The sequence below is a fragment of the Tursiops truncatus genome, chromosome 3 (genome assembly GCF_011762595.2).
Source record: "Tursiops truncatus isolate mTurTru1 chromosome 3, mTurTru1.mat.Y, whole genome shotgun sequence".
Lineage (NCBI taxonomy): Eukaryota > Metazoa > Chordata > Mammalia > Artiodactyla > Delphinidae > Tursiops > Tursiops truncatus.
In genome coordinates, this window is record NC_047036.1 from 126,269,581 (window position 1) to 126,288,035 (window position 18,455).

Genomic DNA, 18,455 nt, shown 5'->3' on the forward strand with positions numbered 1-18,455 from the left:
TCACCCCCTAAGTGAGGAGACCACTCAGGGGACATGGTGCCCCAGGAGCAGTGCTGGATCCTGGAAGTGGGCATTTCCCTCAGAGAAGCCCTGGATCAGGTGCACAGGGCAGTGTGTTCCGTCATAGCAAAGCCCAAGAAACAACTTAGATGTCCATCTAGAGGGGATCAGCTAAGTAGCCACTCGTGTGGCCACATGCTGAAACATGACGATGGAGGAGAGAATAATCAGCTCAGTCTCCAGGTCCCACCAGCAAATATCTTTGAGACTGACCTAAGTGTGACCATTTGTGGAAAGAGAATGCTCCCTAACTAAGTACACATACATACTCTGCTGGCTCGTACTGCTTATGCTATTCTGCATTTTTTTTCCTGGCAATGTAGCTATCTCTCTCTCTCTCACGCCAAACTGTTAACTGGTTAGTTCTGGAAGAGGGCGCAGGGAAAGGGGAGAAGATTTCAAAGGGGACTTTAGCTTTGGCTGAAATACTTTACTAAACACAATGAAAATGCATGTATCAGTTGTGGAATGAAAAAGTTCTTAAAAGTAATTAGAAATGGGTGAAGCAGAAAGGGGGTCCAGGCAGCTGGACTGTTGTGGGATGCTACCGTGAAAGCAGCCCTGCTGTTCCCCCAGCCCACAGGCACCCAAAGTGTGGGGCCTGAGGAGGCCCTGGCTGTTGGGGGGAAGTTCTTGCCTTGCTGCAGGTACCCTGAGCACTCGTCAAGCCCCTGAGCTGAGGATTCCGACTCGCTGTGTGACTATAGGTGACTCAGTTCCCACATGCTCACAAATGGGGGAGTTAGAGTGAACACCAGTGTTGGGACAAACCGACATTGCTTGCCTGAGAAGGACACAGCCTAACGCCTGTGAAATTCCTGACAAACACATCAACATGAATCTACCCAAGGAGAAACACTGGCACATCCACGTTGAGGGACATTATGCAAAATAACTGGCCTGAATTCTAAAATTGTCAGGGTCATGGAGGATAAAGAAAGGCGGAGAAATGGTTCAAGATTAAAGGATACTGAAGAGACCTGGCAATCAAATGTCACTTATGATCCTGGAGGGGTCCTAGACCAGGAAAGAGTTACTATAAAGAGCACCATATTGACAACCGGCAAAATGTGAATATGGACTGTGTACACTGGGTAATAGTACTTTATCAATGTTAAGTTACGTGATTTTGATTACTGTTCTGTTAGAGTATGTCATTGCTCTTAAGTCGTACATGCTGAAATATTGATGGGTAAAAGGGAAAAATAAAGCTGAATTTTAACTGATGTTCTTTTTCCAATGGGTCAGACTTATCTGGTGCAGTTCACAACATGTCCACCAGGGGACACTGTCATCCCAGTCTCTGACGGGCTAGAGTCGGCCTGAGCCTCCCCGGGAAAGACTGGGCTGGTAGTTAATGGTGTTGAGGTGATGATATCATAAAGAATTCAATGACATGAATAATAAAAACTATTTCTCACTGTCGGGAAGGCCTTCTGCTTGTCAAGTGCTGTCTCTCTTCATCCTTGCCACAACTCTGAGGTAGGGATTGTCATCATTCCCATTATGTAGATGAGGAGTCTGAGATTCAGAGAGGTTAAGTGATTCTGCCAGGGTCACAGAGCTGCGAGTCCTTGGTCTGTGAGACTCCACCGCCTTAAGCCCCCTGGGTAGTCCTGCCTCCTGTCATGAGGCAAAGTGGGGAGAACTCACTGAGCCTGACCCTGTCCCTCTCCAGGCTGGACATTTAAAAGTATGTATGTATGTATGTGTGTGTGTGTATGTGTGTATATATATATCCACAAAGATAAAGCAAACACTGCCTACAGTGAGATCTAAGTCTCCCTCTAAACAGCTCACCCCACCCCCAACCCTCACCTCTAACCCACCCCCCTCTCACCTCTTCAGGGGAAACCACTACCACCAGTTTCTGTGGATCTTTCCAGAAGTTTTTTTTTTTACAAATATGAGTAGCTAAGTACACATACATCCTCTGCTGGCTCGTACTCCTCATGCTATTCTGCACTTCACTTCTTCACTGGTACTGGGGACTGGGTAGAGGGGTATTTGCTGCTTTGTGTAGTAACAGATGGAGGTTCTCCTCCGCTAGAGGTACCTGGGGAGGCTCCACTCTGTCAAACCTTTAGGGAGGGAGGGAGGGACAGGCTGGAGCTTAAATTCTGTAGCCTTTGCCCCATTCTAGGGTGTTGTCCCTCGGGAAGGGAGGAGGCTGCATAGCATAGTTGTCGAAATATGCACAGATAGGCAGACCTGATGTCAAATAGGTTCATATTGGTTATCTGATCTTGAGCAAGTACCTCATGTCTCTGAGGCTGTCTTCTCATTGGTGAAATGGGAATAGTAATGGGTGGCAGGTGCCAGGGCTATTGTGAAGAGTAAGGGGTGCCTTACTTTTCCAGTGCTTGGAAAGCCCTCACCTGAACCTGCTTCATGCTGAGCGCTCAGTAAAGCCTGATCCAGTTCTTGTCATCAGACTCATGCAGCTCCCATGACTCAGCCTGGGGGTGGCACTGCCACCTTTGTCCTGAGGCTGATGAAGATGGGGCTGAAGGGCCAAGAGGCACACCCAAAGTGGAAACTCATCGCATATGACTGTTCTTTCTGGGACCCTTGAAATCAAATTGGTTAGGTGATCTAGGACACTGAGAATGACCCCTCAAAATATACAACTACCAACTTCACAGAAATACAAAGGATCATCAAAGACCACTATGAACTGCATGTCAACAAATAGGATAACTTAGATGAAATGGGCAAATTCCTAGAAATACAAACAAAAGTGACTAACAAAAGTGACTCAAGAAGAAATAGAAAATCTGAATAGACCTACAACAAGTCAGGAGATTGAATCACTAATCAAAAAACTCCCAGCAAAGAAAAGCCTAGGATCAAATGGTCTTGCTGATTAATTTAACCATGTATTTAAAGGGGAATTAACAACAATCCTTCTCAAACTCTTTCCAAAAAAACTGAAGTGGTGGGAACACTTCCTAACTCATTCTGTAAGTCTAGCATTACCCTGATACTGAACTAGACACAGACTCTACAAGAAAATAAAACTACAACATCCCTTATCAAGACATATGCAAAAAATTCTTAACAAAATAATAATAAACAAAACTCAGCAGCTAACTAGGATTATATGCCAGTATCAAGTGGGATTTATCTCAGGAATGCAAAGGTGGTTCAATATAAAAATCAAGGTAATATACCACATTAATAGAATGAAGGTGGAAAAACCACATGATCATCTCAATTGATGCAGAAAAAAAAAACATTTGGAAAAATCCAACACCCTTTCATGATAAAAACACTCAAACTAGGAATGGAATGGAACTTTCTCAACAAAGGCCATATATGAGAAACACAGCTTGCATCATTCTCGATGGTTATAAAACAGAAAACTTTTCCCCTTGGATCGGGCAAAGACAAGACTGACTGCTTTTTTCCCCCTTCTATTTAAGATCAGGAATTTCTATTCAGTGTACTGGAATTTCTAGCCAGAGCAAGTAGGCAAGAAAAAGAAATAAAAGACACCTAAACTGGAAAGGAAGTAAAACTATCTTTACTTGGAAATGACGTGATCTTATATCTATAACACCCTAACGAATCTACACACAAACACCCTTAGAACTAATCAATTCAGTAAAGTTGCAGGTGACAAAATCAACACACAGAAATCAATTTTACTTCTGTACACTATCAATAACCCAAAGGAAATTAAAAAGAATTCAGTTTATAATACTATCAAAAAATAAAATACGTCAAGTAGGAAATCATCCACACACAAATATGATATCAAAACCAGCAACCATGAGAAGAGGAGAGTACAAATGTGAGAAATGGGAATTGCATTTGAAATTAAGAGACCAGCAACTTAAAACAACCTTGTATATATATATAGATAGATAGATAGATAGATAGACTGCTATATCAAAACCTCATGGGAACTGCAAACTAAAAAACTACAATAGATAACACAACAAAAAAGAAAAAGCAATCCAAACACAACACTAAAGATACTCATCAAGCCAAAAGAGAGGAGAACAAAAGAGGAAGGGAAGAAAAAAGACCTAAAAAAATAAATCCAAAACAAGAAAATGGCAATAGGAACATACATATAGATAATTACCTTAAATGTAAATGGATTAAATGTTCCAACCAAAAGACATAGACTGGCTGAATGGGTACAAAAACAAGACCTGTATATATGCTGTCTACAAGAGACCCACTTCAGGCCTAGGGACACATACATACTAAAAGTGAGGGAATGGAAAAAGATATTACATGCAAATGGAAATCAAAAGAAAGCTGAAGTAGCAATGCGTAGACAAAATAGACTTTAAAATAAAAATTCTTAAAAGACACAAGGAAGGACACAACATAATGATCAAGGGTTCAGTCCAAGAAGAAGATATAACAATTATAAATATATATGCAACCACCATAGGAGAATCTCAGTATATAAGGCAAATGCTAACAGCCATAAAAGGGGAAATCAACAGTAACATAATAATATTGGGAGACTTTAACACCCCACTAACACCAATGGACAGATCATCCAGACAGAAAATCAATAAGGAAACACAAGCTTTAAATAACAGACCAGATGGACTTAATTGATATTTATAGGGCATTCCATCCAAAAGCAGCAGAATACACTTTCTTCTCAAGTGCACATGGAAGATTCTCCAGGGTAGATCACGTCTTGGGCCACAAATCAAGCCTCAGTAAATTTAATAAAAATTGAAATCATATCAGGCATCTTTTCTGACCACAAAGCTATGAGATTAGAAATCAACTACGGGGGGAAAAAAATGTAAAAAACACAAACACGTGGAGGCTAAACAATATGCTTCTAAACAACCAATGGATCACTGAAGAAATCAAAGAGGAAGTCAAAAAATACCTAGAGACAAATGACAATGAAAACATGATGATCCAAAACCTATGGGATGCAGCAAAAGCAGTTCTAAGAGGGAAGTTTATCGCAATACAATTTTACCTTAGGAAACAAGAAAAATCTCAAATAAACAACCTAACCTTACACCTAAGGCAACCAGAGAAAGAACAAATAAAACCCAAAGTTAGTAGAAAGAAAGAAATTGTAAAGATCAGAGCAGAAATAAATGAAAGAGAGATGAAGAAAACAATAGAAAAGATCAATGAAACTAAAAGCTGGTTCTTTGAAAAGATAATAAAAATTGATAACCCTTTAGCCAGACTATCAGGAAAAAAAGGGAGAGGGCTCAAATCAATAAAATTAGAAATGAAAAAGGAGAAGTTACAATGGACACCGCCGAAATGCACAGATCATAAGACATTACTACAGGATGGTTCAAGGTGGCGGAGTAGAAGGATGTGTGCTCACTCCCTCTTGCGAGAGCACCGGAATCACAACTAACTGCTGAACAGTCATTGACAGGAAGATGCTGGAACTCACCAAAAAAGATACCCCACAGCCAAAGACAAAGGAGAAGCCCCAGTAAGATGGTAGGAGGGGCGCAATCACAATAAAAACAAATCCCATAAATGCTGGGTGGGTGACTCACAAACTGGAGAACACTTATACCACACAAGTCCACCCACTGGAGTGAAGGTTCTGAGGCCCACGTCAGGCTTCCCGACCTGGGGGTCTGGCAATGGGAGGAGGAATTCCTAGAGAATCAGACTTTGAAGGCTAGCAGGATTTGATTGCAGGACTTTGGCAGGACTGGGGGAAACAGAGACTCCACTCTTGGAGGGCACACACAAAGTAGTGCACACATCAGGACCCAGGGGAAGGAGCAGTGACCCCATAGGAGACTGAACCAGACCTACCTGCTAGTGTTGGAGGGTCTCCTGCAGAGGTGGGGGTGGCTCACCATGAGGACAAGGACGCTGGCAGCAGAAATTCTGGGAAGTACTCCTTGGCGTGAGCCCTCCCAGAGTCCACCATTAGCCCCACCAAAGAGCTGCGTAGGTTCCAGTGCTGGGTCGCCTCAGGCCAAACAACCAACAGGGAGGGAACCCAGCCCCACCCATCAGTAGACAAGCGGATTAAAGTTTTACAGAGCTCTGCCCATGACAGCAACAACCAGCTCTACCCACCACCAGCCCCTCCCATCAAGAAACTTGCATAAGCCTCTTAGATAGCCTCATCCACCAGAGGGCAGACAGCAGAAGCAAGAACTACAATCCTGCAGCCTGTGGAACAAAAACCACATTCACAGAAAGACAGACAAGATGAAAAGGCAGAGGGCTATGTACCAGATGAAGGAACAAGATAAAACCCCAGAAAAACAACTAAATGAAGTGGAGATAGGCAACCTTCCAGAAAAAGAATTCAGAATAATGATAGTGAAGATGATCCAGGACCTCGGAAAAAGAGTGGAGGCAAAGATCGAGAAGATGCAAGAAATGTTTAACAAAGACCTAGAAGAATTAAAGAACAAACAAACAGAGATGAAAACTACAATAACTGAAAGGAAAAATACACTAGAAGGAATGAATAGCAGAATAACTGAGGCAGAAGAACAGATAAGTGACCTGGAAGACAGAAAAGTGGAATTCACTGTCACGGAACAGAATAAAGAATGAAAAGAAATGAAGACAGCCTAAGAGACCTCTGGGACAACATTAAACGCAACAACATTCGCATTACAGGGGTCCCAGAAGGAGAAGAGAGAGAGAAAGGACCCAAGAAAATATTTGAAGAGATTATAGTTGAAAACTTCCCTAACATGGTAAAAGAAATAGCCACCCAAGTCCAGGAAGCGCAGAGAGTCCCAGACAGGATAAACCCAAGGAGAAACATGCTGAAACACATAGTAATCAAATGGACAAAAATTAAAGACAAAGAAAAATTATTGAAAGCAACAAGGGAAAAACGAGAAATAACATAAAAGGGAACTCCCATAAGGTTAACAGCTGATTTCTCAGCACAGACTCTACAAGCCAGAAGGGAGTGGCATGATATATTTAAAGTGATGAAAGGGAAGACCGTACAACCAAGATTACTCTACCCAGCAAGGATCTCATTCAGATTTGAAGGAGAAATCAAAAGCTTTACAGACAAGCAAAAGCTAAGAGAATTCAGCACCACCAAACCAGCTCTACAACAAATGCTAAAGGAACTTCTCTAAGTGGGAAACACAAGAGAAGAAAAGGACCTACAAAAACAAACCCATAACAATTAAGAAAATGGTAATAGGAACATATTTATCGATAATTACCTTAAACGTGAATGGATTAAATGCTCCAACCAAAAGACACAGGCTTGCTGAATGGATACAAAACAAGACCCATCTATATGCTGTCTACAAGAGACCCACTTCAGACCTAGGGACACATACAGACTGAAATTGAGGGGATGGAAAAAGATATTCCATGCAAATGGAAATCAGAAGAAAGCTGGAGTAGCAATACTCATATCAGATAAAATAGACTTTAAAATAAAGAATGTTACAAGAGAAAGAAACAACATAATGATCAAGGGATCAATCCAAGAAGAAGATATAACAATTGTAAATATATATGCACCCAACATAGGAGCACCTCAATACATAAGGCAACTGCTAACAGCTATAAAAGAGGAAATCAACAGTAACACAATAAAAGTACAGGACTTTAACTCCTCACTTACACCAATGGACAGATCATCCAAACAGAAAATTAATAACGAAACACAAGCTTTAAATGACACAACAGACCAGATAGATTTAATTGCTATTTATAGGACATTCCATCCAAAAATTGAAGATTACACTTTCTTCTCAAGTGCGCACGGAACATTCTCCAGGATAGATCACATCTTGGGTCACAAATCAAGCCTCAGTAAATTTAAGAAAATTGAAATCATATCAAGCCTATTTTCTGACCACAACGCTATAAGATTAGAAATCAATTACAGGGAAAAAAACGTAAAAAACACAAACACATGGAGGGTAAACAATACATTACTAAATAACAAAGAGATCAGTGAAGAAATCAAAAAATACCTAGAGACAAATTACAATGAAAACATGACGATCCAAAACCTATGGGATGCAGCAAAAGCAGTTCTAAGAGGGAAGTTTATAGCAATACAAGCCTACCTCAAGAAACAAGAAAAATCTCAAATAAACAATTTAAACTTACACCTAAAGCAACTAGAGAAAAGAAGAGCAAACAAAACCCAAAGTAAGTAGAAGGAAAGAAATCATAAAGACCAGAGCGGAAATAAATGAAATAGAACCAAAGAAAACAACAGCAAAGACCAATAAAACTAAAAGCTGGTTCTTTGACAAGATAAACAACATTGATAACCATTAGCCACACTCATCAAGAAAAAGAGGGAGAGGACTCAAATCAATAAAACTAGAAATGAAAAAGGAGAAGTTACAACAGACACCACAGGAAAAAAAAACATCCTAAGAGACTACTACAAGCAACTCTATGCCAATAAAATGGACAACCTGGAAGAAATGGACAAATTCTTAGCAAGCTATAACCTTCCAAGACTGAAGCAGGAAAAAATAGAAAATATGAACAGACCAATCACAAGTAATGAAATTGAAACTGTGATTAAAAATCTTCCAACAAACAAAAGTCCAGGGCCAGATGGCTTCACAGATGAATTCTACGAAATATTTAGAGAAGAGCTAATACCCATCCTTCTCAAACTCTTCCAAAAAATTGCAGAGGAAGGAACACTCTCAAACTCATTCTATGACGCCACCATCATCCTGATACCAAAACCAGACAAAGATACTACAAAAAAAGAAAATTACAGACCAGTATCACTGATGAATATAGATATAAAAATCCTCAACAAAATACTAGCAAACAGAATCTGACAACAGATTTAAAGGATCATACACTATGATCAAGTGGGATTTATCCCAGGGATGCAAGGATTCTTCAATATATGCAAATCAATCAATGTGATACACCATATTAACAAATTGAAGAAGAAAAACCATATGATCATCTCAACAGATGCAGAAAAATCTGTTGACAAAATTCAACTCCCATTTATGATAAAAACTCTCCAGAAAGTGAGCGAAGAGGGAACCTACCTCAACGTAATAAAGGCCATGTACGACAAACCCACAGCAAACATCATTCTCAATGGTAAAAAACTGAAAGCATTTCCTCTAAGATCAGGAACAAGACCAGGATGTCCACTCTAGTCACTATTATTCAACATAGTTTTGGAAGTCCTAGCCACGGCAAAAGGAATACAAATTGAAAAAGAAGAAATAAAACTGTCACTGTTTGCAGATGACATGACACTATACATAGAGAATCCTAAAGATGCCACCAGAAAACTACTAGAGCCAATTAATCAATTTGGTAAAGTTGCAGGACACAAAATTAATGCACAGAAATCTCTTGCATTCCTATACACTAATGATGAAAAATCTGAAAGAGAAATTAAAGAAACACTCCCATTTACCATTGCAACAAAAAGAATAAAATACCCAGGAATAAACCTACCTAGGGAGACAAAAGACCTGTATGCAGAAAACTATAAGACACTGATGAAAGAAATTAAAGATGATACACACAGATGGAGTGATATACCATGTTCTTGGACTGGAAGGATCAACATTGTGAAAGTGAATATACAACTCAAAGCAATCTACAGATTCAATGCAATCCCTATCAAATTACCAATGGCATTTTTTACAGAACTAGAACAAAAAATCTTAAAATTTGTATGAAGACACAAAAGACCCCGAATAGCCAAAGCAGAATTGAGGGGAAAAAACGGAGCTGGAGGAATCAGACTCCCTGACTTCAGACTGTACTACAAAGCTACAGTAATCAAGACAATATGGTACTGGCACAAAAACAGAAATATAGATCAATGGAACAGGATTGAAAGCCCAGAGATAAACCCACGCACCTATGGTCAACTAATCTATGACAAAGGAGGCAAGGATATACAATGGAGAAAAGACAGTCTCTTCAATAAGTGGTGCTGGGAAGACTGGACAGCTACATGTAAAAGAATGAAATTAGAACACTCCCTAACACCACACACAAAAATAAACTCAAAATGGATTAGAGACCTAAATGTAAGACTGGACACCATAAAACTCAGAGGAAAACATAAGAAGAACACTCTTTGACATAAATCACAGCAAGTTCTTTTTTGATCCACCTCCTAGAGTAATGGGAATAAAAACAAAAATAAACAAATGGGACCTAATGAAATGTACAAGCTTTTGCAAAGCAAAGGAAACTACAAACAAGATGAAAAGACAACCCTCAGAATGGGAGAAAATATTTGCAAACGAATCAACAGACAAAGGATTCATCTCCAAAATATATAAACAGGTCATGCAGCTCAATATTAAAAAAACAAACAACCCAATCAAAAAATGGGCAGAAGATCTAAAGAGACATTTCTCCAAAGAAGACATACAGATGGCTAAGAAGCACATGAAAAGCTGCTCAACATCACTAATTATTAGAGAAATGCAAATCAAAAGCACAATGAGGTATCACCTCACAACAGTTAGAATGGGCATCATCAGAAAATCTACAAACAACAAATGCTGGAGAGGGTGTGGAGAAAAGGCAACCCTCTTGCACTGTTGGTGGGAATGTAAATTGATACAGCCACTAAGGAGAACAGTATGGAGGTTCCTTAAAGAATTAAAAATAGAATTAACATATGACCCAGCAATCCCACTACTGGGCACATACCCAGAGAAAACCATAATTCAAAAAGACACATGCATCCCAATGTTCATTGCAGCACTATTTACAATAGCTAGGTCATGGAAGCAACCTAAATGCCCATTGACAGATGAATGGATAAAGAAGGTATGGTATATATATACAATGGGCTATTACTCAGCCATAAAAAGGAAGGAAATTGGGTCATTTGTAAGGATGTGGATGGATCTAGAGACTGTCATACAGAGTGAAGTAAGTCAGAAAGAGAAAAACAAATATCGTATATTAACGCATATATGTGGAACCTAGAAAAATGGTACAGATGAACTGGTTTGCAGGGCAGAAATAGAGACACAGATGTAGAGAACAAATGTATGAACACCAAGGGGGGAAAGTGGTGGGGGTGTGTGTGTGCTGGTGGTGTGATAAATGGGGACATTGGGATTGACACATATACACTAATATGTATAAAATGGATAACTAATAAGAACTTGTTGTTTAAAAAAATAATTTTTTTTAAAAAAGACATTACTACAAACAACTATACACCAATAAAATGGACAACCTAGAAGAAATGGAGAAATTCTTAGCAAGATACAACCTTCCAAGACTGAACCAGGAAGAAATAGAAAATATGAACAGACCAATCACAAGTACTGAAATTGAAACTGCGGTTTAAAAACTTCCAACAAACAGAAGTCCAGGACCAGATGGTTTCACAGGTAAATTCTATCAAACATTTATAGCAGAGTTACTACCTATACTTCTGAAACTCTTCCAAAAAATTAGAGGAAAAACCACTCCGAAGCTCATTCTACAAGGCCACCATTAACCTGATACCAAAACCAGACAAAGATACCACAAAACAGAAAATTACAGGCCAATATCACTGATGAACACAGCCACAAAAATCCTCAACAAAATACTAACAAACCAAATCCAACAGTACATTAAAATGATCATACACCATGGTCAAGTGGGAATTATCCCAGGGATGCAAGGATTCTTCAATATACGCAAATCAATCAGTGTGATACACCACATCAACAAATTGAATAAAAACCAAACGATCATCTCAACAGATGCAGAAAAAGCTCTTGACAAAATGCAACACCCATTTATGATAAAAACTCTCCAGAAAGTGGGCATAGAGGGAACGTACCTCAACATGATAAAGGCCATATATGACAAATCCACAGCTAACATCATTCTCAATGGTGAAAAGCTGAAAGTATTTTCTCTAAGATCAGGAACAAGAAAAGGACATCCACTCTTGCCACTTTTATTCAGCATAGTTTTGGAAGTCCTAGCCTCAGCAGTCAGAGAAAAGAAAGAAAAGGAATCCAGGGCTTCCCTCGTGGCGCAGTGGTTGAGAGTCCACCTGCTGATGCAGGGGACGTGGGTTCGTGCCCCGGTCCGGGAAGATCCCACATGCCGCGGAGCGGCTGGGCCCGTGAGCCATGGCCGCTGAGGCTGCGCGTCCGGAGCCTGTGCCCCGCAACGGGAGAGGCCACAACAGTGAAAGGCCCGCGTACCGCAAAAAAAAAAAAAAAAAAAAGAAATCCAAACTGGAAAAGAAGCAAAACTGTCAAGGTTTGCAGATGACATGATACTATACATAAAAACATCATAAAGATGCTACCAGAGGGGCTTCCCTGGTGGCACAGTGGTTAAGAGTCCCCCTGCCAATGCAGGGGACACGGGTTCGTGCCCTGGTCCGGGAAGATCCCACATGCAGCGGGGCGGCTGGGCCCATGAGCCACGGCCGCTGAGCCTGCGCGTCCGGAGCCTGTGCTCCACAACGGGAGAGGCCACAGCAGTGAGAGGCCCGTGTACTGCAAAAAAAAAAAAAAAAAAAACCTTACAGTTTAAAAAAAAAAAAAAAAAAAAAGATGCTACCAGAAAACTACTAGAGCTCAATGAATTCGGTAAAGTTGCATGATACAAAATTAATACACAGAAATCTCTTACATTCCTATACACTAACAATGAAGGATCAGAAGGAGGAATTAAGGAAACCATCCCATTTACCATCACATCAAAAGGAATACCTAGGAATAAACCCACCTAAGAAGGCAAAAGACCTGTACTGAGAAAACTATAAGTTCCTGATGAAAGTAATCAAAGATGACACAAACAGATGGAAGGATATACCATGATTTTGGACTGTAAGAATCTATATTGTCAAAATGACTCTACTACCCAAAGCAAAATACAGGTACAATGCAATCCCTATCAAATTATCAACGGCATTTTTCACAGAATCAGAACAAAAATTTTTACAATTTGTATGGAAACAAAAAAGACCCTGAATAGCTAAAGCAAACTTGAGAAAGAAAAACAAAGCCGGAGGAATCAGGCTCCCTGACTTCAGACTATAGTACAAAGCTACAGTCATCAAAACAGTATGCTACTGGTACAAAAACAGATATAGAGATCAATGGAACAGGATAGAATGTCCAGAGATAAACGTACACACCAATGGTCAACTAACCTATGAAAAAGGAGGCAAGAATATACAATGGAGAAATGACAGTCTCTTCAATAAGTGGTGCTGGGAAACTGGACAGCTACATGTAAAGAATGAAATTAGAACACTATCTAACACCATACACAAAAATAAACTCAAAACAGATTGAAGACCTAAATGTAAGGCCATATACTATAAAACTCTTAGAGGAAAACAAAGGCAGCACACTCTCTGACATAAATTGCAGAAATATCTGCTTTGATGCACCTGATAGGGTAATGAAAATCAAAACAGAAATAAACAAATGGGACCTAATTAAAAGCTTTTGCACAGCAAAGGAAACCATAAACAAAATGAAAAGACAACCCACAGAATGGGAGAAAATATTTGCAAATGAAGTGACCAACAAGGGATTAATCTCCAAAATATACAAACAGCTCATGCAGCTCAACATCAAAAAAAAAAAAACCCAAACAAACAACCCAGTCATAATGAGCAGAAGATCTAAACATTTCTCCAAAGAACATACAGATGGCCAAAAAGTACATGAAAATATGCTCAACATTGCTAATTATTAGAGAAATGCAAGTCCAAACTACAATGAGATATAACCTCACACGATTCAGAATGGCCATCATCAAAAAAATCTATAAAGGATAAATGCTGGAGAGAGTGTGGAGAAAAGGGAACCGTCCTACACTGTTGGTGGGAATGTAAATTGGTACACCCATCATGGAGAACAGTATGGATGTTCCTTAAAAAACTAAATATAGAACTACCATATGATCCAGCAATCTCACTCCGGGGCATACATCTGGAGAAAATCATAATTTGAAAAGATACATGCACCCAATGTTCACTGTAGCACTATTTACAGTAGCCAAGACACGGAAACAACCTAAATGTCCATCAACAAATGAATAGGTGAAGAAGAAGTGGTACTTATATACAATGGAATATTATTCATCCATAAAAGTGAAGGAAATAATGCCATTTGCAGCAACATGGATGGACCTCGAGATTCTCATACTAAGTGAAGTCAGAGAAAGACAAATGTCATATGATATCACTTATATGCAGAATCTAAAAAAATGGCACAAATGAACTTATTTACAAAAAAGAAATACAGTCACAGATGTAGAAAACAAACTTATGGTTACCAAAAGGGAAGGGGGGAGGGGTCAATTAGGAGATTGGGATCAACATATAAACACTATTATATACATAATACATAACTAATAAGGACCTTCTGTGTAGCACAGGGAACTCTACTCAATATTTTTGAATAACCTATATGGGGAAAGAATCTAAAAATGAGTGAATATATGTATAACTGAATCACTCTGCTATACACCTGAAACACAACATTGTAAATCAACTATACTCCAATAAAAATTTTAAAATAAAATTAAAATATTACAGAATTTAATCAAGGAGGTGAAAGACTTGTATCCTGAAAACTACAACACATTGCTTAATTTAAAGAGGACCTAAATAAATGGAAACAACCCATGTTTAAAGATTAGAACGCTTAATATTGTTCAAATAGTACTACGACCCAGATCAACATACAAATTCAATTCAATCTCTATTAAATCGCAGAGTTGTTTTCTTTTTTTTTTTTTAGAAATGGGAAAAACAATGCTAATATTCATATAGAGTTCCAAGGGAGGCCGAAGAGCCAAAATAATCTTGCAGAACTGTGGTACTGCATTAGCATAGACGTACAGACCATGGAATACACTTGAAACCCCAGAAACAAACCCTCACATCGATTTTCACTTGATTTTTGATAGGAGTGCAAAGACTGCTCACTGGGCAAAGGACAGACTCAACAAATGGTACTGAAAAACCTGGATCTCACATGCAGAACCTTGAGGTTGGACCCTACCTCATACCATATACAAAACTTAACTCAAGATCAACCAAAGGCCTAAATTTTAAAGCTAAGCTAGAGAACTATTGAAGAAAACATAGGTGCACATCTCCATGACCTTAGATTTGGCCATGGTTTCTTAAATATGACACCAGAGGCACAGAAAACAATGAAAAATAGATACATTGGTCTTCATAAAAATTAAAAACTTCTGTGCATCACAGGACATTATCAACAGAGCAAAAAGACATCCTACAGAACGACAGAAAATGTGTGCAAACGATAGGTCTGCTAAGGGTTTAATATCCAGTATATGTAAAGAATGCCAACAACTCAATTCAAAAATTGGCCAAAAACCTGAACAGACATTTCTCCAAAGAAGACAAACACATGGCCAACAGCACTTGAAATGATGCTCAACATTGCTGTTATTAGAGAAATGCCAATCAAACCTACACTGAGATATCACCTCACACCAGTCAGAATGGCCATCATCAAAAAATCTACAAACAATAAATGCTGGAGGGGGTGTGGAAAAAAGGGAACCGTCCTACACTGTTGGTGGGAATGTAAATTGGTATATCCATTATGGAGAACAGTATGGAAGTTCCTTAAAAAACTAAATATAGAACTACAATATGATCCAGCAATCCTACTCCTGGGTGTACATCTGGAGAAAACTATAATTCAAAAAGATACATGCACCCCAGTGTTCACTGCAGCACTACTGACAATAGCCAAGACATGGAAGCAACCTAAATGTCCATCGAAAGACAAATGGGTAAAGAAGTGGTACATATATACAATGGAATATTACTCAGCCATAAAAATGAACAAAATAATGCCATTTGCAGCAAAATGGATGGACCTAGAGATTCTCATACTAAGTGAGACAAATGTCACATGTTATCGCTTATATGCAGAATCTTAAAAAAATGGTACAAATGAACTTATTTACAACACAGAAATAGAGTCACAGTTGTAGAAAACAAACTTATTGTTACCGAAGGGGGTGGGGGGGATCAGTTAGGAGACTGGAATCAACATACACACACTACTATATATATATATATATATATATATAAAATAGATAACTAATAAGGACCTACTGTGTGGCACAGGGAACTCTACTCAATATTTTTGAATAACCTATATGGGGAAAGAATCTAAAAATGAGTGAATATATGTATATGTATAACTGAATCACTCTGCTGTACACCTAAAACTAACACAACATTGTAAATCAACTATACTCCAATAAAAATTTTTTAAAATATATTACATAATTTAATCAAGGAGGTGAAAGATTTGTACGCTGAAAGCTACAACACATTGCTTAATTTACAGAGGACCTAAGTAAATGGAAAATAACCCATGTTTAAAGATTAGAATGCTTAATATTGTTCAAATAATAATAACTACCCAGAACAATATACAGATTCAATTCAATCCCTATTAAATCTCAGAGTGTTTTTTTTTAATGGGATAAACGATGCTAATATTCATATGGAGTTCCAAGGGAGGCCAAAGGGCCGAAATAATCCTGCAAAAATGTGGTACTGCATTAGTGTAGACATCAAGGAAATTTATTATTAGTCATAAGGGAATTTAAATCAACACCACTTCACACCTGCTAGAATCACTATAATTTTTTTTAAATGAAAAGTTTTGCTGAGGATGTTGACAAATGTGAACCCTCAGACGTTGCTGGTGTGTCTCTAAAATGGTACAGCTGCTATGGCAAACAGTTCCTCAAAGAGTTAAACATTATTCACAATAGCCTAAGATGGGAACAAGCTAAGCATCAATAGATGAACAGATAAACAAAATGTGGTACATACATACGGTGAAACGTTTCTGTCAAAATGTGGTATATACATACGGTGAAACGTTTCTGTCAAAAAAAAGGAATGACATTCTGGTACATGTGAACAGTGTGAATTAACCTTGAGAGCATTATACTAAGTGAAATATGGCAGTGTTGGGCTGTACCCTACCAGCCAGCAAGGCTTGTATTTGCCCAGCCTCGAGACAGGAGAAAGAGCCTTGAGACGGTGACAGAGATAAAGATTTTGTGGACAGGGGAATCTTCCACCTCCAAAACTAAGGGTCCTAGATGGATAGCCCACCAAGTACGGCAGACGGCAGGCAGGCCACGGTAGCAATTTGCTACTGGGGGGCGGAGGCCACCATTTACAGGGAGAATTGACATTAGGTTGGCTCACTAGTTACCAGGGAAACCAGCAGCCTGGGCACCTCCCTCACAGCCCCTCAGGTTAATGACCGTCACGAGAGCAGGTGTTTCCCTTTAACAAACTAGCAGGTGGAGCGTCTCTGGCCTGGGGATTAGAACAATCACCAGCTGGGGCAGCGGGCAAGCACGTTCACGTGAGTAGGTGCAGGAGAAGCGGGCACTGGTCGAGCAGGGGATGTACAGAGAGCAAGAGAACAGCCATCTTGAGTGGCCTGACCCTACACTCCACCCGTGTATGTCCTGCACGACCCTTACTGTCTCAGTCCGCCCGTCTTCCACTCTATCCATGAGGTCAGGTGTGCAGAGGTGCACTGCAACCAAATACCACAAATGCAATACAGACACCAGCAGCTAGAGAGTGTCTAGAGTCTAAGAGGTGGGCAAACTTTGGAGCCAGGCACATATCGGATCAATTTTTCATGGAATTCGAGGAGGCTGACAACAGCATCTCACTGTAGACCCAGCAAACAGAGTATTTTCGCAGTGAGGCCACCGTTGCCCCCCAGTTGGCCAACAGATTCCCTCCCCTCAGACTATGGACTGTAAGTGAGCAGGACCCAGTGGGGCCTTCCTGGGACAGAGTCTCCTCTGCCTATCTCTTTGTAGAAAAACTTGAGCCTCCTAGGCCTTCCCCAAGTTCCACAGCATAAATTTACTCAGAGAAGTAAGAAAACGCAGAAACAAAAGGAAAACAGTCAAGCAAGCAAAATAATAATTTAGCTATTAAACAAAGTCAAGGACCTTTAGCCCCTCCTCAAGGGCTATAGATAATACTCTGAGCCAAGTCCTTTGAGCTGTTTTGCAGATACTGAAATCCCACCCAGGTGGAAAAGTTAACTGTATGCTGACCACAAGCATGTAGACCCCAGACCCAGTGGAACCAGAAGGTGGATGGTGTTGACTCCCAATCACCTCTCCACCAACCAATCAGAAGAAGGTGCATACCCAGTAACCCCCTCCCTCACCCTGTCTTTAATAAAGCCCTGGGGGAATTCGGGCCTTTTAAGCATAGCTGCTGGACTCCTTGCTCGGTGCCCTGCAATCAACACTGCGCTTTCCTTCATCGCAACCTGGTGTTGGTAGATTGGCTTTGCTGCAATGTGGGCAAGGGGACCCAAGTTTGGTTCGGTAACAGGACGAAATGTAAGCTGTTTAACAGGCACAACACAGGGACGGACGATCAT